We start from the raw sequence: 13444 nt of genomic DNA, 5'->3' as shown, positions 1-13444 counted from the left end.
ATGGCCACCAGTGGCCTACCACCATGTGGCGCTGACTTCCATTGCACAGGGTTAGCGGCAACAAAAGCTGAAGTGGTCTCCGCCATTGATGAATCAGGACTCAGCAACATGTGTGGGATTTGCTGGGCCACGGAGCGGGTCCACATAATGTGCACCAATCCATGGTGGCGGGACCGGGCCCTGGAGCTTTCACGTGGAGTGCCCACTGGTAGACACTCCGGTGGCAGCAGGTAATTAGTTGGTCATGGATGCACAGGGGCGGCAGTGTCTCTCCCTCTCTCTCTCTCTCTCTCTCTCTCTCTCTCTCTCTCTCTCTCTCTTTCTCTCTCACTTCCCTCTCTCTCTCAATCTCTGCCTTCCTTTGCTTCTATCTCTCTCACTCTCTCTCCCTTCTCCCTTTCTCACAACCTTTCTTTCCTTCCCTCTCTTTTTCGCACTGGATTTTTTTCCTTCTCTCTTTCTCTGTGTATCACTCCTTTGATATGCACATTACACACGTCATTATTTTGTGCTTTATTGTCCAGGCTGTGTCGTCGACATTGATGGAGTCTTCCACCTTGTTGTTTTGTGTTGAGTTTGTTAAATTTAGTTTATCCTCTATATGTATGTAATCGGAAAAATAAAGTTTTTGGTTGTTACTTAAGTGCTGTGTGACTCTTTCTCATTCTTATTACTGTTATTTGGTGGTGTTCACCATGGTGTTAAATTTTGGGGCAGTTATCGCGGGAATACTGGTGATGTCTGCAGTTTGCACCAGCTTCTGAATAGTGTGTTAGATTTATCTCAACTTTAGTTGCATTAAAGTGCTGATAATGAGATGCAGAGTAGGCGTAACCGTGCAAAATCACACGAGGTGCACCTTTGCGATTTATTCTAAACACTAAAATCCTGTATTGAATTGCACTGTGGTAGTGGGTGCATTTACAGTGTACACACAAAATCAATGAAGAAATCTCATTGTATTTATATTGATTGGGAATAGTGGGTCAGGTGCTGGATCTTGACGGGATACACTGCCCAGTTCGTTTATTTTTCTGTACACGAAAAAACCACATCACAACTTTCACAACAAAAGGCAAAAACAGCGATGCGAAATAAATTCCGGCGATAAGCCGCGTTAGTACCAGGGACATTACACCTGCTTTTTGCTGGTGTTAAGTAGGACGACTACCTACAGCAGGAAAGGGAACACAGACAAGAGCACACCGGAGCACCCACAGGTGCCATAGAGTCAATGAGCATGATACACGGATACCCATGAGGGTCACAACACTCATAGCAACAACCCCAGGACTGCCAACGCCCCCGAACCTGCATCTGAGCAAGTGTGTCCGTGTGGTCATTGTGTTAGCATGATGGGCACGGGCCCTGCAACATCACAGTGTGCTGTCTTCAGCGGACGTTACCATGTCACCTCAGCGTTGGCAGTGAGCCTGCACATGTAGCTACGCACACATCCTCCTGCATGCACAAGCGGCATGTGCTGGTCTGGCATACACAGGTCAGCGCAGGGGTGTGCCTATCCGGCAAGGGGAACGGGGTTACTCGGACATGTCCGTGTGCAAGAAGTGCAGTAAGTGTGTCTCTGTGTTCTGGTGTGGCCGCCACAAGGGCCTCAGCAGTCGATGTTGTAAAGTGGCATGCACCACCTCCAAACGGCAGTGTCACGGTGTAATTGGAATGCCGCAGGACATGTGCAAATAGCCATTACAATGGTGTGCTGTAGGAGAGCACGGGATACAACAGTGCAGCGCACAAAAGTGTGGTGGCTTGTGGGAGGGGTGAGTAGCTGTTTGGTAACGTACCACACACTGAAGCTGCCCATGTGCCACCTGCTGGGCATCTCATCCATGATGACCAGGGTCTCAGACATCCCACAACACCCACGACCTCCCTTTTACACATCCTGTATGAATGCAGCTGGAGAAGTTACTGTAGGGATGAAAGGTTCTTTGTCTGAGCTATCTTGCGCTAACACAACTGCTGTTCCAAGAAGGAACTTGCAAGTGGGCAGCCACCCCTGACAGATACAATAATATTTGCATCCATCTCCCACACTACGCGCTGTCCGATTTGAGAACAACGAGTACACATCCCACACTCAAAAGTCCTTTGTCATAGTTAGTGTTCGTGAAATGGCCTTCACACGTACTCCCACCACAACCCTGCCCTGCACCCATTGCACACAGACCCAGCTCATTGCACCAAGCTGTGCCATTTCATCCACAAGACTGGCACACGGAAAGCCAGTGCAGCCACTGATGCAATGGCAAGGCATCCCGAACACATGGTCGACTACATTCACGTCCACCTATACCTTGCACGTCTGCGGCATGTCCTGGGTGCACTGCCTTTGGCAATGCTGCGGAACACTTACCGGCTGAGCCTCCGCATTGCGGACGTCCCCTGCGTTCAACCTGTATTGCAATGTCACACGTGCCTATCCGAGTGGTGCATGGACGTGTGCCTCTCCAACGTGTGGGTAGATGACATGGATTACGACGGGTGTGTGCATCGCCTGTTGGCCCACAACCAGGAGTGTCATGGTGATGCCCGTTTATGGCATGCATGGATTTTTGACATGCATGTTGGGAGCTGGGCCTGGGAGATTGCACGTGTCGTAGTATGCAGTGAGCAAATTGACCCACTTCCCGATTCTGCTTTGGTGCACATTGGGTACAGTGGTTGGAGTCAGCACATCTGTCCCGGTCAGCTGATGGATTACGTCATTAGAGATAGTGGCTTACGCAGCTGCACTCGTGTTCATGGACGAGTGACAAGGTACCTGCAACCACGACTCGATGTGCCACATTGTACTTGTCCCACTACATCATTGCACGTTGTGCATCTGCTCACATGTCCCAAGACGACAGTGGACATGGCTGAATTGGCGTCAACTCATGTCCGAGGTGTGGACAACCAACGCTGCTTGACATTGACGTGTGTTGGTGATGGACTACCCCGAGGTGAACATGGACGTTTTCCTACATTCCTGATTCAGGCATGCTGCTGCATTTGTCTGCATATCATGGCACTACTCTTGGCCTTACTGACACACACTTTTTTTAATAAAGTTTCCACATTTTCACTTGTCTCCAAATGTGTTGTGTCTTCATTTGATTGCCAATATGTGTGTCACGGACTCTCTGGATGCCTGCCATACGTGAATTGCTACCCCTATCCGGACTGTGGGTTTGTACTTATGCATTCTCATGTGCCTGTTTCGTACTGACGCTTTGGGACATTTAGCCACCACAGGCGAGTGCATTTGTGTCCTGTGCTCGATTGTGCGAATGTTTGTGTTTGGACAACATTGTGTTGGATGTTGGTGTGCTCTGCTTCCTATGTGTGTGTGTGTGTCATTTGAGATGTCATCAGTGATGTCATGAGTGATGTCACTGACCATGTCATGAGTGAAGTAATATGTGACGTCATCAGCAGTGCATTGCGGGCGTGCGAGTTATAGTTAGCTGAACTAACTATAACGGGGGAATTTCAATGGTTTTGTATGAGAGAAAAGTCCAGCTAACTATAACGCGGCTGAAACCTATGGTTTTTTCAGTGAATTTTTAAGGTTTTTTAAATGCTAATTCCTAACTATAACATGCCTGAAACCTATGGTTTTTTCAGTGAATTTCAAAGGTTTTGTAAATGCTAATTTCTAACTATGCCTACAGAGATAGGACATGTGAAGAAAGAAGAAAAAAAAACGCACAGAAAGAAAAAAAGAAAATGCAGAAAGAAGCAACAGAAGTCCTCAGAGACGAAGAAAAGTGCAGGAAGAAGGATAACGTGCAGAAAGAACAAACAGAAGAGCAGAAAGAAGCCTTGTTGCAAAATCATCCTGTATCCTCAACATTTTCAGACGGATACTGGTGGTAACTGAGTCTGACTAACCAGTCCTAGAGCCAGTGCTATGTTAAAAGACACTCAGAATACAGTGAAAACACCTACATACACTAGGAAACACTATGTGTTGGGTTCCCCCTGTGATAAGCATGACCTCCTCTGTAAGCCCCTAGTATATATTAGGGCAGATGATTAAAACTACCTCTTAAAACGCGCCACAGGGCGTGTTTGCACATGTCACCTCAGGCCCCGTCCCTGCCTTCCCCACTGTGTAAACACGCCCTGTGGCCGTTTTAAGTTGGGAGATTAAGTCCCCTTGAATCCTGAGGGTCCCTAGGGTCCAACTAGACCACTAGGTACCTCCAGTAAGCACCACAGAGCTGCGTTGCAGAGAGATGTAAAAAGGGGCACGGCCTAGACCACCTCTCTGCAACGCAGCACAGTGGCACTTACTGGAAGCACCTGTTGGGCTAGTTGGCCCCCAGGGTCCCTCAGGATTGAAGGGGAATTATTTCCCCAACTTAAAACACGCCACAGGGCATGTTTGCACACATTAACTCAGGCCCCGTCCCCATCCTTCACCACTGTGTAAACACGCCCTGTGGCCGTTTTTAGTTGGGAGATTAAGTTCACTTGAATCCTGAGGGTCCTTAGGGTCCAACTAGCCCACTAGGTACCTCCAGCAAGCACCACAGATCTGCGTTGTAGAGAGGTGTAAAAAGTGGCACGGCCTGGACCACCTCTCTGCAACGCAGCTCAGTGGCGCTTACTGGAAGCAGCTGGTGGGCTAGTTAACCCCCAGGGGCCCTCAGGATTGAAGGGAAATTATTTACCCAACTTAAAATGCGCCATAGGGCGTGTTTGCACACGTCACCTCAGGCCCCGTCCCCTCCCTTCCCCACTGTGTAAACGCGCCCTGTGGCCGTTCTAAGTTGAGAGATTAAGTCCCCTTGAATCCTAAGGGTCCCTAGGGTCATACTAGCCCACTAGGTACCTCCAGTAAGCACCACAGAGCTGCATTGCATAGAGGTGTAAAAAGGGGCATGGCCTCAGAACACCTGTCTGCAACGCAGCTCCCTGGCGCATACTGGAAATACCTGTTGGGCTAGTTGGCCCTCAGGGACCCTCAGTACTGAAGGGGAATTAATTCCCCAACTTACAACTGGCCAGGGGACGCGTTTGCAGAGTGCTTCAAGGAGGGGGCATGGCTTCCGGCGCAATGCCGGTCTTTTATTTATTTTATTTTTGTAAGAAGGAGGGCTGTGTGGCCCCCCTTCTTTTTCTAATGTATTGTCCCTGGAAACCCCATCCCCCAGGGCCTGCACCCTAATTTTTTTGTTGAAAAAAATTAATTTGGAAGTGGGCCGTGTGGCCCCCCTCCCAAGGCCTTAATCGGCCCCAGGGACCCGAACCCCCGGGTCATGGCCTTTTTTTTCCCAATTCTTTAGGAGGGGGGCTGCGTTGCCCCCCTCCTCAGGCCACTTATGGCCCCAGGGACCCCATCCCCCAGGGCCGGCCTTTATTTTTTAATATTTAAAAAAAATATATATTTATAGAAACACCTAGGACATGCTGGACAAACCGTATGTACCTATCACCATGACGATTTGCGTGATATTCATTAAAAGGCGACTATGCATACAATGAATCCACGTAGAATGTATTTACACCGCTAGTGAAGCTCTGACATGTCTGACACCCTACCGTGCCTAATCCCGGCGCCCGCGCCGGTGGGTACTCTCCTAGTAGACACCCTTGTCGTTCAGTTATACAAACATGGGTAGCTATTGACGGGCACATTTAATACACACGCACACCAAGCCATTCAAAGGGGATTCGACAAAAATTCGACCAAACTATGCAAGAAATCACCCTCACAGTTAATAAAACACACATCCACCGCCGAATGTGTAATACTTTTTATTTTACTTTCTGGAAAGGAGACGAACCTCACTTGAGAGTCACAGCGTGCTCCTGGCAGAGCCCAATGCTGTGTTACACCCACCAGTACCCGCCGATTGCCACACACCTCTGTGTTGTATTCCACCAGCTAGTGCGTATGCTATGACACTCTCTAGCTCATGTACACTGTAACACCACCCTGTGAATATGTCATGCCACAATTTCCTTTGCACGGGTTATATTGCCCCATCTAACGTGCCTTCCTCAATGCCTTTGTTATAACGCACAGCGCTATGCCATACATATTGCAATCTGGGATCCATATCTTTGTCACAGTGTATATGCAACGTTACACTCCCCAGCACATATTTTATATTACAACTTTAGAGACTAGTTAGGTTACACAACACTGCCCTGTGCATATTACACTCCAAGGCGCATATCGCATAGCACGCGCTAGTGCCTGTGCTATCTCGCACTCTCCAATGAATCTGTCATTGCGCACAATGTATTGCATATTATATTTCACGCCCCGGTTCTTCTTATATCACACTTTTTGGTGCATAGTTTATACCATATACTATATCTAGTTTTCATTTTCAATTGTGCTCTCAGGACTATGTTCTATATAACACTGCGTCCACCTACCCTTTTCACGGGAATTACATTTTGCGATGAGGGGTGGAGGGTCAGGGGGTGTTTCTGCCAAGTGACCCCGGAGTCACAGTCACAAAGGTTCTCTTCTTCCTGAATAAAAGTGAGATTATGCTGCATACTTCTTCATATTTTAAATAGTTCGCACAGACACACATTTAAAAAACAATAAAGTTCCTAATACCCACCTTCTCTGAACAGTTAGCTTGCTGCCCCATCCACCTCCTCCCTATCCTCTGTTGTCTGAATCAATGGACTAGCCTCCTCCCTCCTGCCATGCATGGTCTGATGTGCTGCCACTGCCCTCCATTTAGCATGATGTACCAGTCCACTCCTCCTGCCCTCCATTGCCCAATTCTATGGCCCATCATTGACCTCCTGCTTAGCCTCTGTGCTTAGCTTGCTGCCCCTATTCTCCTTCCCCCTGCTCTCCGATGCCTTTGTGCATGCCCCTGCTCCATCCATTTTGCCCACCATGTTCCATGGACCTGCCACTCCTATCTACTCTGAGTGTTCTGTTGAGCTGCCACTCCCCTCCCACCTGCCTAGCATTGTCAGATGACTGTAACCTGTCCCTGCCACCTCCACCCTGCCTGTCCACATGCCATGCCCCTATCCCCTTCCTCCTGTCCTCCATGGTCCATTTTACTGCCACACCCTTCTGCCCTCCCTGGTCTGTTGTGCTGCAACTGCTCCTCCTGCCTGCCCCGCGCGGTCTGTTGTGTGGCCCCTTCCCCTGAACTCTCTTGTCTGTGCCCAGGTCCTGACCCTTCTATCCTCCATGGTCCTTTGTGCATGCCCCTGCACCCTCCTTCTTGTCCATCATAGCCATTGTGCTGCCACTAACCCTCCCGCTTGCCATGCATGGTCTTCTGTGCTGCCATGGCACCTTCCACCTTCCTTGTGTGGTCAGCTAGCTGCCCCTGACCCCCTCCCACCCTCCCTCCATGGTCTGTGTGTATGCCATCATAGTCTCACTGTTGCTCTCCATGGTGTGTCTTGTTTCTAGTGCCCATCTTGCCTGACCTCCAAAGTCATCTTGCTGCTCCTGCCCTGCCCCCTTTCCCCCATCCCTCTGTTTCCATGTGCAGACCCCTATTTCCTCCCTCCTGGCTTGTCTGTTCCATTGTAATGCCCCTGATCCGTCCCTCCTGCCCTTTATGGTCTGTTATGCTGCAGCTTTCTCTCCTGTCTGTCCATTATGGTCAGCTAGCTACCATTGCCTCTTCCCCCTCTGTTCTCTGCTGTCCATGTGCATGGTCCTGTCTCCTCCCTATTGCTTTCTATGGATTGTTGTGCTGCACTCCCGTCCCGCATGCGCTGTGTGGTGTATTGTGCTGCTGCAAACCCTGATGCCTGCCCTGTAGGGTCAGTTTGGTGCACCTCTCCATGTCCCTCCTGTCCTCTGTTATCCGAGTCCATGCCCCTACCCCAATTCCTCCTGCCTACCATGATCCAATGTACCATACTTGCGAACATTTTGAACTTGGTAAGAGGGAGATTTTGAAAAAAAACTGGGGTATTGGTTTTCCCCTTTGAGTTACATTAAAAAAGAGGAGATTGTAGACAGGAGGCAGATCAAATAAAGCTTAAAAACATTGGACGTTTCCTGGCTGAAACGGGTCTGTTGGCATGTATGGTTGTACTACCACTGCCTCTTCCTTCTGCCCTCAATGGTCTATTATATTGCCACAGCCTCTCTTGCCAGTCCTGTATTATTGGTTTGTTGCCCCTGCCCCCCTTTCCACTGCCCTCCATAGTCTGTTGTGCTGTCACTGCCCTTCCTGCCTGCCCAGTGTGGTCAAATTGTTGCCTCTGCACTCTCCTACCTGCCTTCAATTTTCAGAGTCCGTACCCCTGGCCTCTGCCTCTCAACAGTATCCCAATGAACAACTAGATTGCTAACATTCTATATTTATTACAAAAGTGTGGAACGCCTGACGTCATCTTGATGTAATCAAAACTGTAATACCGAGAGCATTTCCTTTAGAAATTACATATATGAGAGTGTCTTATTTGCATCAAAATTATGGTTAGTGCTCTAAAAAACTAAAATGAGGACATATTTTCTGAGTGTTCAAATAGCGACAAAGAACTTTTAAATTATTTGTAATCTTTATGTTTTTTTATCCAGTTGACCACTTGATTAAATGTTGCACTTAGGGGAGAGGATATGGTGTTACTTCCAGAGCTGCAGACTTTGCAACTGGGGAACCAGGTTGGAGTTTCTGCTTCAGCTCAACATTCTGTGATTCTGGTCAAATCACTTAATTTCCCCATGTCTACAACCAAAATGAATTTGATCTTGTGTGATGTAACCAATGCTCATGTAAAGCACTCCAATACCTGACAAGTCTGCACTATATAAAACTGCAAATACACAAAAAATAAGTGTTTTGCACACTTCTGTCATTGGGCTACATGTGGGCTACATCTGGGTGATATTTGTGCTGCATTTGTGCTCTTTTGTCTCTGGTGGCCATCTAGGGAGATTTATTTGTTATGAAGTTTCCTAATTTCCTCATTTACTTCAGTCTCCTCAGTAGGAAATGATTTCAGTTTTTTACTTTGATTCCATCAAGAAGGTGTTCAGATATGTCACACATTTGCCATACATTCTGAATGTTAGCACTCTAGTTGCTCATTAGATGACTGTAGTAAAGCTGCTGCTCACCACGGAAGTCTGCTGCTGGTATTAAAAATGCATGTTTCAGTCTGCATATCAGAATTTTTTAATGAAATAGAAGAGGATTTGAGAAGTCACTCAAAATGTGCCCTAATTTTTCTTTCTTCAGCACTAATGATAATTTTTATGGCAAAATGAACCCCCTCATTGTGTTCCTTTTTAAATTAAATGTTTTAAGTGTTACCAGTTTATTCCAATCAAGATGGCTTCAGGTGTGCCATACTTTTGTCATAAGTAAGACAGTAAGCGCTCTAGTTGTTCTTAAGAACACTCTGGGACATTCTGTCATTGGGCTATACTTGGGCTACATATGGGTGATATTTGGGCTACATTTGGGCTCTTTTGTCTCTGGTGGCCATCTTGGGAGATTTATTTGTTATGAAGTTTCCGAATTTCCTCATTTACTGCAGTCTCCTCAGTAGGAAATACTTTCAGTTTTTTATGAAATATAAGAGGATTTGAGAAGTCAAAATGTGCCCTAATTTTTCTTTCTGCAGCACTAATCATAATTTCTATGGCAAAATGAACCCCCTCATTTTGTTCCTTTGTAAATTAAATGTTTTAAGTGTTACCACTTTATTCCAATCAAGATGGCTTCAGGTGTGCCATACTTTTGTCATAAGTAAGACTGTTAGCGCTCTAGTTGTTCGTTAGAACACTCTGGGACATTCTGTCATTGGGCTATACTTGAGCTACATCTGGGTGATATTTGTGCTACATTTGGGCTCTTTTGTCTCTGGTGGCCATTTTGGAAGACTTATTTGTTATGAAGTTTCCTAACTTCCTCATTTACTACAGTCTCCTTAGTAGGAAAAACTTTCAGTTTTTTACTTTGATTCCATCAAGAAGGCATTCAGATGTGTCACACATTTGCCACAAATTCAGAATGTTAGCACTCTAGTTGCTTATTAGGTCACTGTAGTAAAGCCACTGCTCACCAGGGAAGTCTGCTGCTGGTATTGAAAGTGCATGTTTCAGTCTGAATTCTTTTATGAAATAGAAGAGGATTTGAGAAGTCACTCAAAATGTGCCCTAATTTTTCTTTCTGCAGCACTAATCATACTTTTTCTATGGCAAAATGAACCCCCTCATTGTGTTCCTTTTTAAATTAAATGTTTTAAGAGTTACCACTTTATTCCAATCAAGATGACTTCAGGGGTGCAATAGGTTTGTCATAAGTAGGACTGTTAGCGCTCTAGTTGTTCTTTAGAACACTCTGGGAAGCAGCAGTAGACCACAAAGGAATCAACTGACAGACTCTGCCTTTGTTGGATGCACATGTTTTACTGAGAATGTCAGACTTCATTCTCACATGACTGAGAAAGATAATGTGAATAAACAGAAAATATGTTCTCAGTTTAGCTTATAGGTCACCTTCCAAACCTCTGTGGCAAAAGCATGAGAAAATAGTTTTCTATCAAACATGATTCATGATATCAAAGCAGAAGGCTTTTTCACATGGTAAAATCACCTTAGAACACACCACAATTCCTAAAATGAATATGGTACCATCAACAAATGATTTATAATGTAACTGAACTCTTAAAACCTTCTATTAACTGCAATGCTTTTTAATGAGGTGCTATCATGTATATTGGTCCCAAAATGGCTGCCAACACTTCTTGGATGAAGTACTGACAGCAAATCAGATCTCACGATGAGATGTGTGGTTAGGCTCCGCCCAGATATATCTATCTTTTTAACTCTAATTTTCTCAGGAACTACTGAACGGATTTACATCATTTAAGCAAAAGGCACGAGTCTAAACTGAGGACTACCTCTTTGCCAAATTTGGTGTAATTCCGTTCAGCAGTTCGGGCTATAGCTGCGTCAACAGGTCCTATGGGAAAATACATGGGGAAAACATGTTTTGGGACCCCCCTTTTTTCTCCATCCCCGCTTGACGAATCACCATGAAATTTTCAGGATGGGAGTGGACCGGAGCAGGCCAAAAGTTTAGAAAAATTTGCGAAGATTCGTCAATCCGCACCAACGTTATTCCAAATAGAATGTTGTGGATATCCTATGGAAAATAGGTCCTAACTAATAATAATATATCTGTGTGTGTATATATATATATATTATCTACTGGCGGTCGCCAGTAGATAGTTATAGTTAGGACCGTGTTTCCATAGGGAATCCGCAACATTCTATTTGGAATAACTTTGGCGCCGATTGACGAATCCTCGCGAAATTCTCAAAATAGGTGGGGCGCTCCGCTCCGCTCCTACCCTGAAAGTCTCGGGGGGATTCGTCAAGCGGGGGCTGAGAAAAAGGGGGGGTCCCAAAACACGTTTTCCCCATGCATTTTTCCATAGGACCTTTAGTCCGAGCTACAGCCCGAACGGCTGAACAGAATTATGTGAAATTTGGCAGAGAGGCAGCCCTCAGGTCAGGGATGTGCATTTTGAAGGTCTCGTGTAAATCTGTTCAGTAGTTCCTGAGAAAATAGCATTTAAATCAATATATATATCTATGGGCGCGCTCCGTGCGCTTACGGTAAGCTTACCGTACGCGTACGGTGCCGTGCGCGAGCGCGATTCTGATTGGTTGTTAGATCTCAGTAAACATTCGAATCGGTCGAAACCAGGAAGTGTCGGCCGCCATTTTGTCTCTCGCAGTCTGAGGGGGTGAAAAACAAAGGTGGATAACGTGAAAAGGGGGCAGGCTGGACAGTTCCTGACCCCCTAGCCTTTGTCAGGGGGTCCCAGAAGGACCCCCAAGGGCAAAAAATTAATTTACATTTTTTTTTCAAAAAATCACCGAATGCGCGCAGCGTACGCGCACGGCGTAAACGGAGAAATTCCGCGAGGAAAAATTCCGCGAACTTCGCGTAATTACGCGTACCGTACGCGCACGGCAAAAAAAAAATTTCAAAAAGGAAAGCTTAAAAAAAAATAAAAAAAATTGTGAGGTAAGGTTGGCTCTTAAAAGAGCCGTTGGGTTAATACAGGGATGGAGGAAAGAAAGAATGGTCTATCTTATTGTTAATAAGAGAAACACTGGTCTCCCCAAAAACAATAAGACCACAACACCTTGTACACCTCATTGCAACCCTCCCAAATCGAGGGTTAATGTCCAGAGGAGCAGAAGAAGGTGATGCTCCCACCTCAGAGGAAGGGCTCAGCTGAGCTGCCGATGATGTACTCGGCTGAGCTTCTGAGGTTGGGCTCTGGTGACTTACTGAAGAGTTTTCTCCAGTATGTCGAGCAAAGGTCCTGGGATGTCTATCCCTAAGGTGTCTCATCATAGAGTGATTTCCAAAGGAATACTTCTTCCTTGGATTTCCTCTAGATAAAACACGGTCACAAAGTGTGCAAGTGACCAATGGAGCATTGACCTTTTTCTCCCCCTCTGGAAAAGTAAAATACTCCCATACAAAATAATTCTTTTGTTTCCTCCTTCTCTGGATGATGGTGGTGCTGCTAGCCTCACTCTCAGAAGAGGTCTGCTGTTCTGCCATTGTATCTCAATGTCAATTCAGCTCCTTCTCCTAGGGGATCTCAAGCAGTAATGAGGGGAATGGGTGTGGTGTGGGAAGTTTCTGGAACTGAAAGTAGTTTCAACCAATGAAAAGTGTTCTTTGTGGATCACATGACCTACCGTGCGCGCTCCGTAAGCTTACGGTACGCGCTCGGAAACAAGTACGCATGCGTGAACGTGACGCTTACGGAGCGCTTACGGAGCGCGTACGTAAGACGCACTCGCGCATGCGCATTACACGCCCCTGCGTAACCGCGACGTTGCTTCCGCGTGTACGTGTACGTCACGTACGTATCACGTAAGCGCGCTGTACTTATGACGTGCGGAGCGCGTAGCATCAGCTTACCGTACGCGCATCGTATCACGTAAGCGCACCGTACTTATGACGTACGGAGCGCGTAGCGTCAGCTTACCGTACGCGCACGGAAAAAAATGCATAAAAAAAAAAATTAACCATTCCATAATGCAGGATATAGTACATATATTATTTTATACATAGGTTTACCAAAAATCTCAAAAAAAAATTTGCATTTCAAAAACCGTACAAATTCACTGAAAAAACCATAGGTTTCACACACGTTATAGTTAGGAATTAGCATTTTAAAAACCTTGCAAATTCACTGAAAAAAACATAGGTTTCACACATGTTATAGTTAGCTGGACATTTCACTCATAAAAAACCAATGAAATTCCCCCGTTATAGTTAGTGCAGGCAACTATAACTCACGCGACCGCAATCCTCTGCTGATGACGTCAGATATTACATCACTGATGACATATGTGTCTTTCTGAAAAAAAAATATTTGTAATATATGTATAGCTAAAAATTAATGGAAGAAGACATGGGTAAATAAGTGTCTAAATACAGTG

Source organism: Triturus cristatus, chromosome 3_2 (assembly GCF_964204655.1).
Source record: "Triturus cristatus chromosome 3_2, aTriCri1.1, whole genome shotgun sequence".
In the NCBI taxonomy this organism is placed as follows: Eukaryota; Metazoa; Chordata; class Amphibia; order Caudata; family Salamandridae; genus Triturus; species Triturus cristatus.
Note: the sequence above shows the minus strand (reverse complement) of the source record.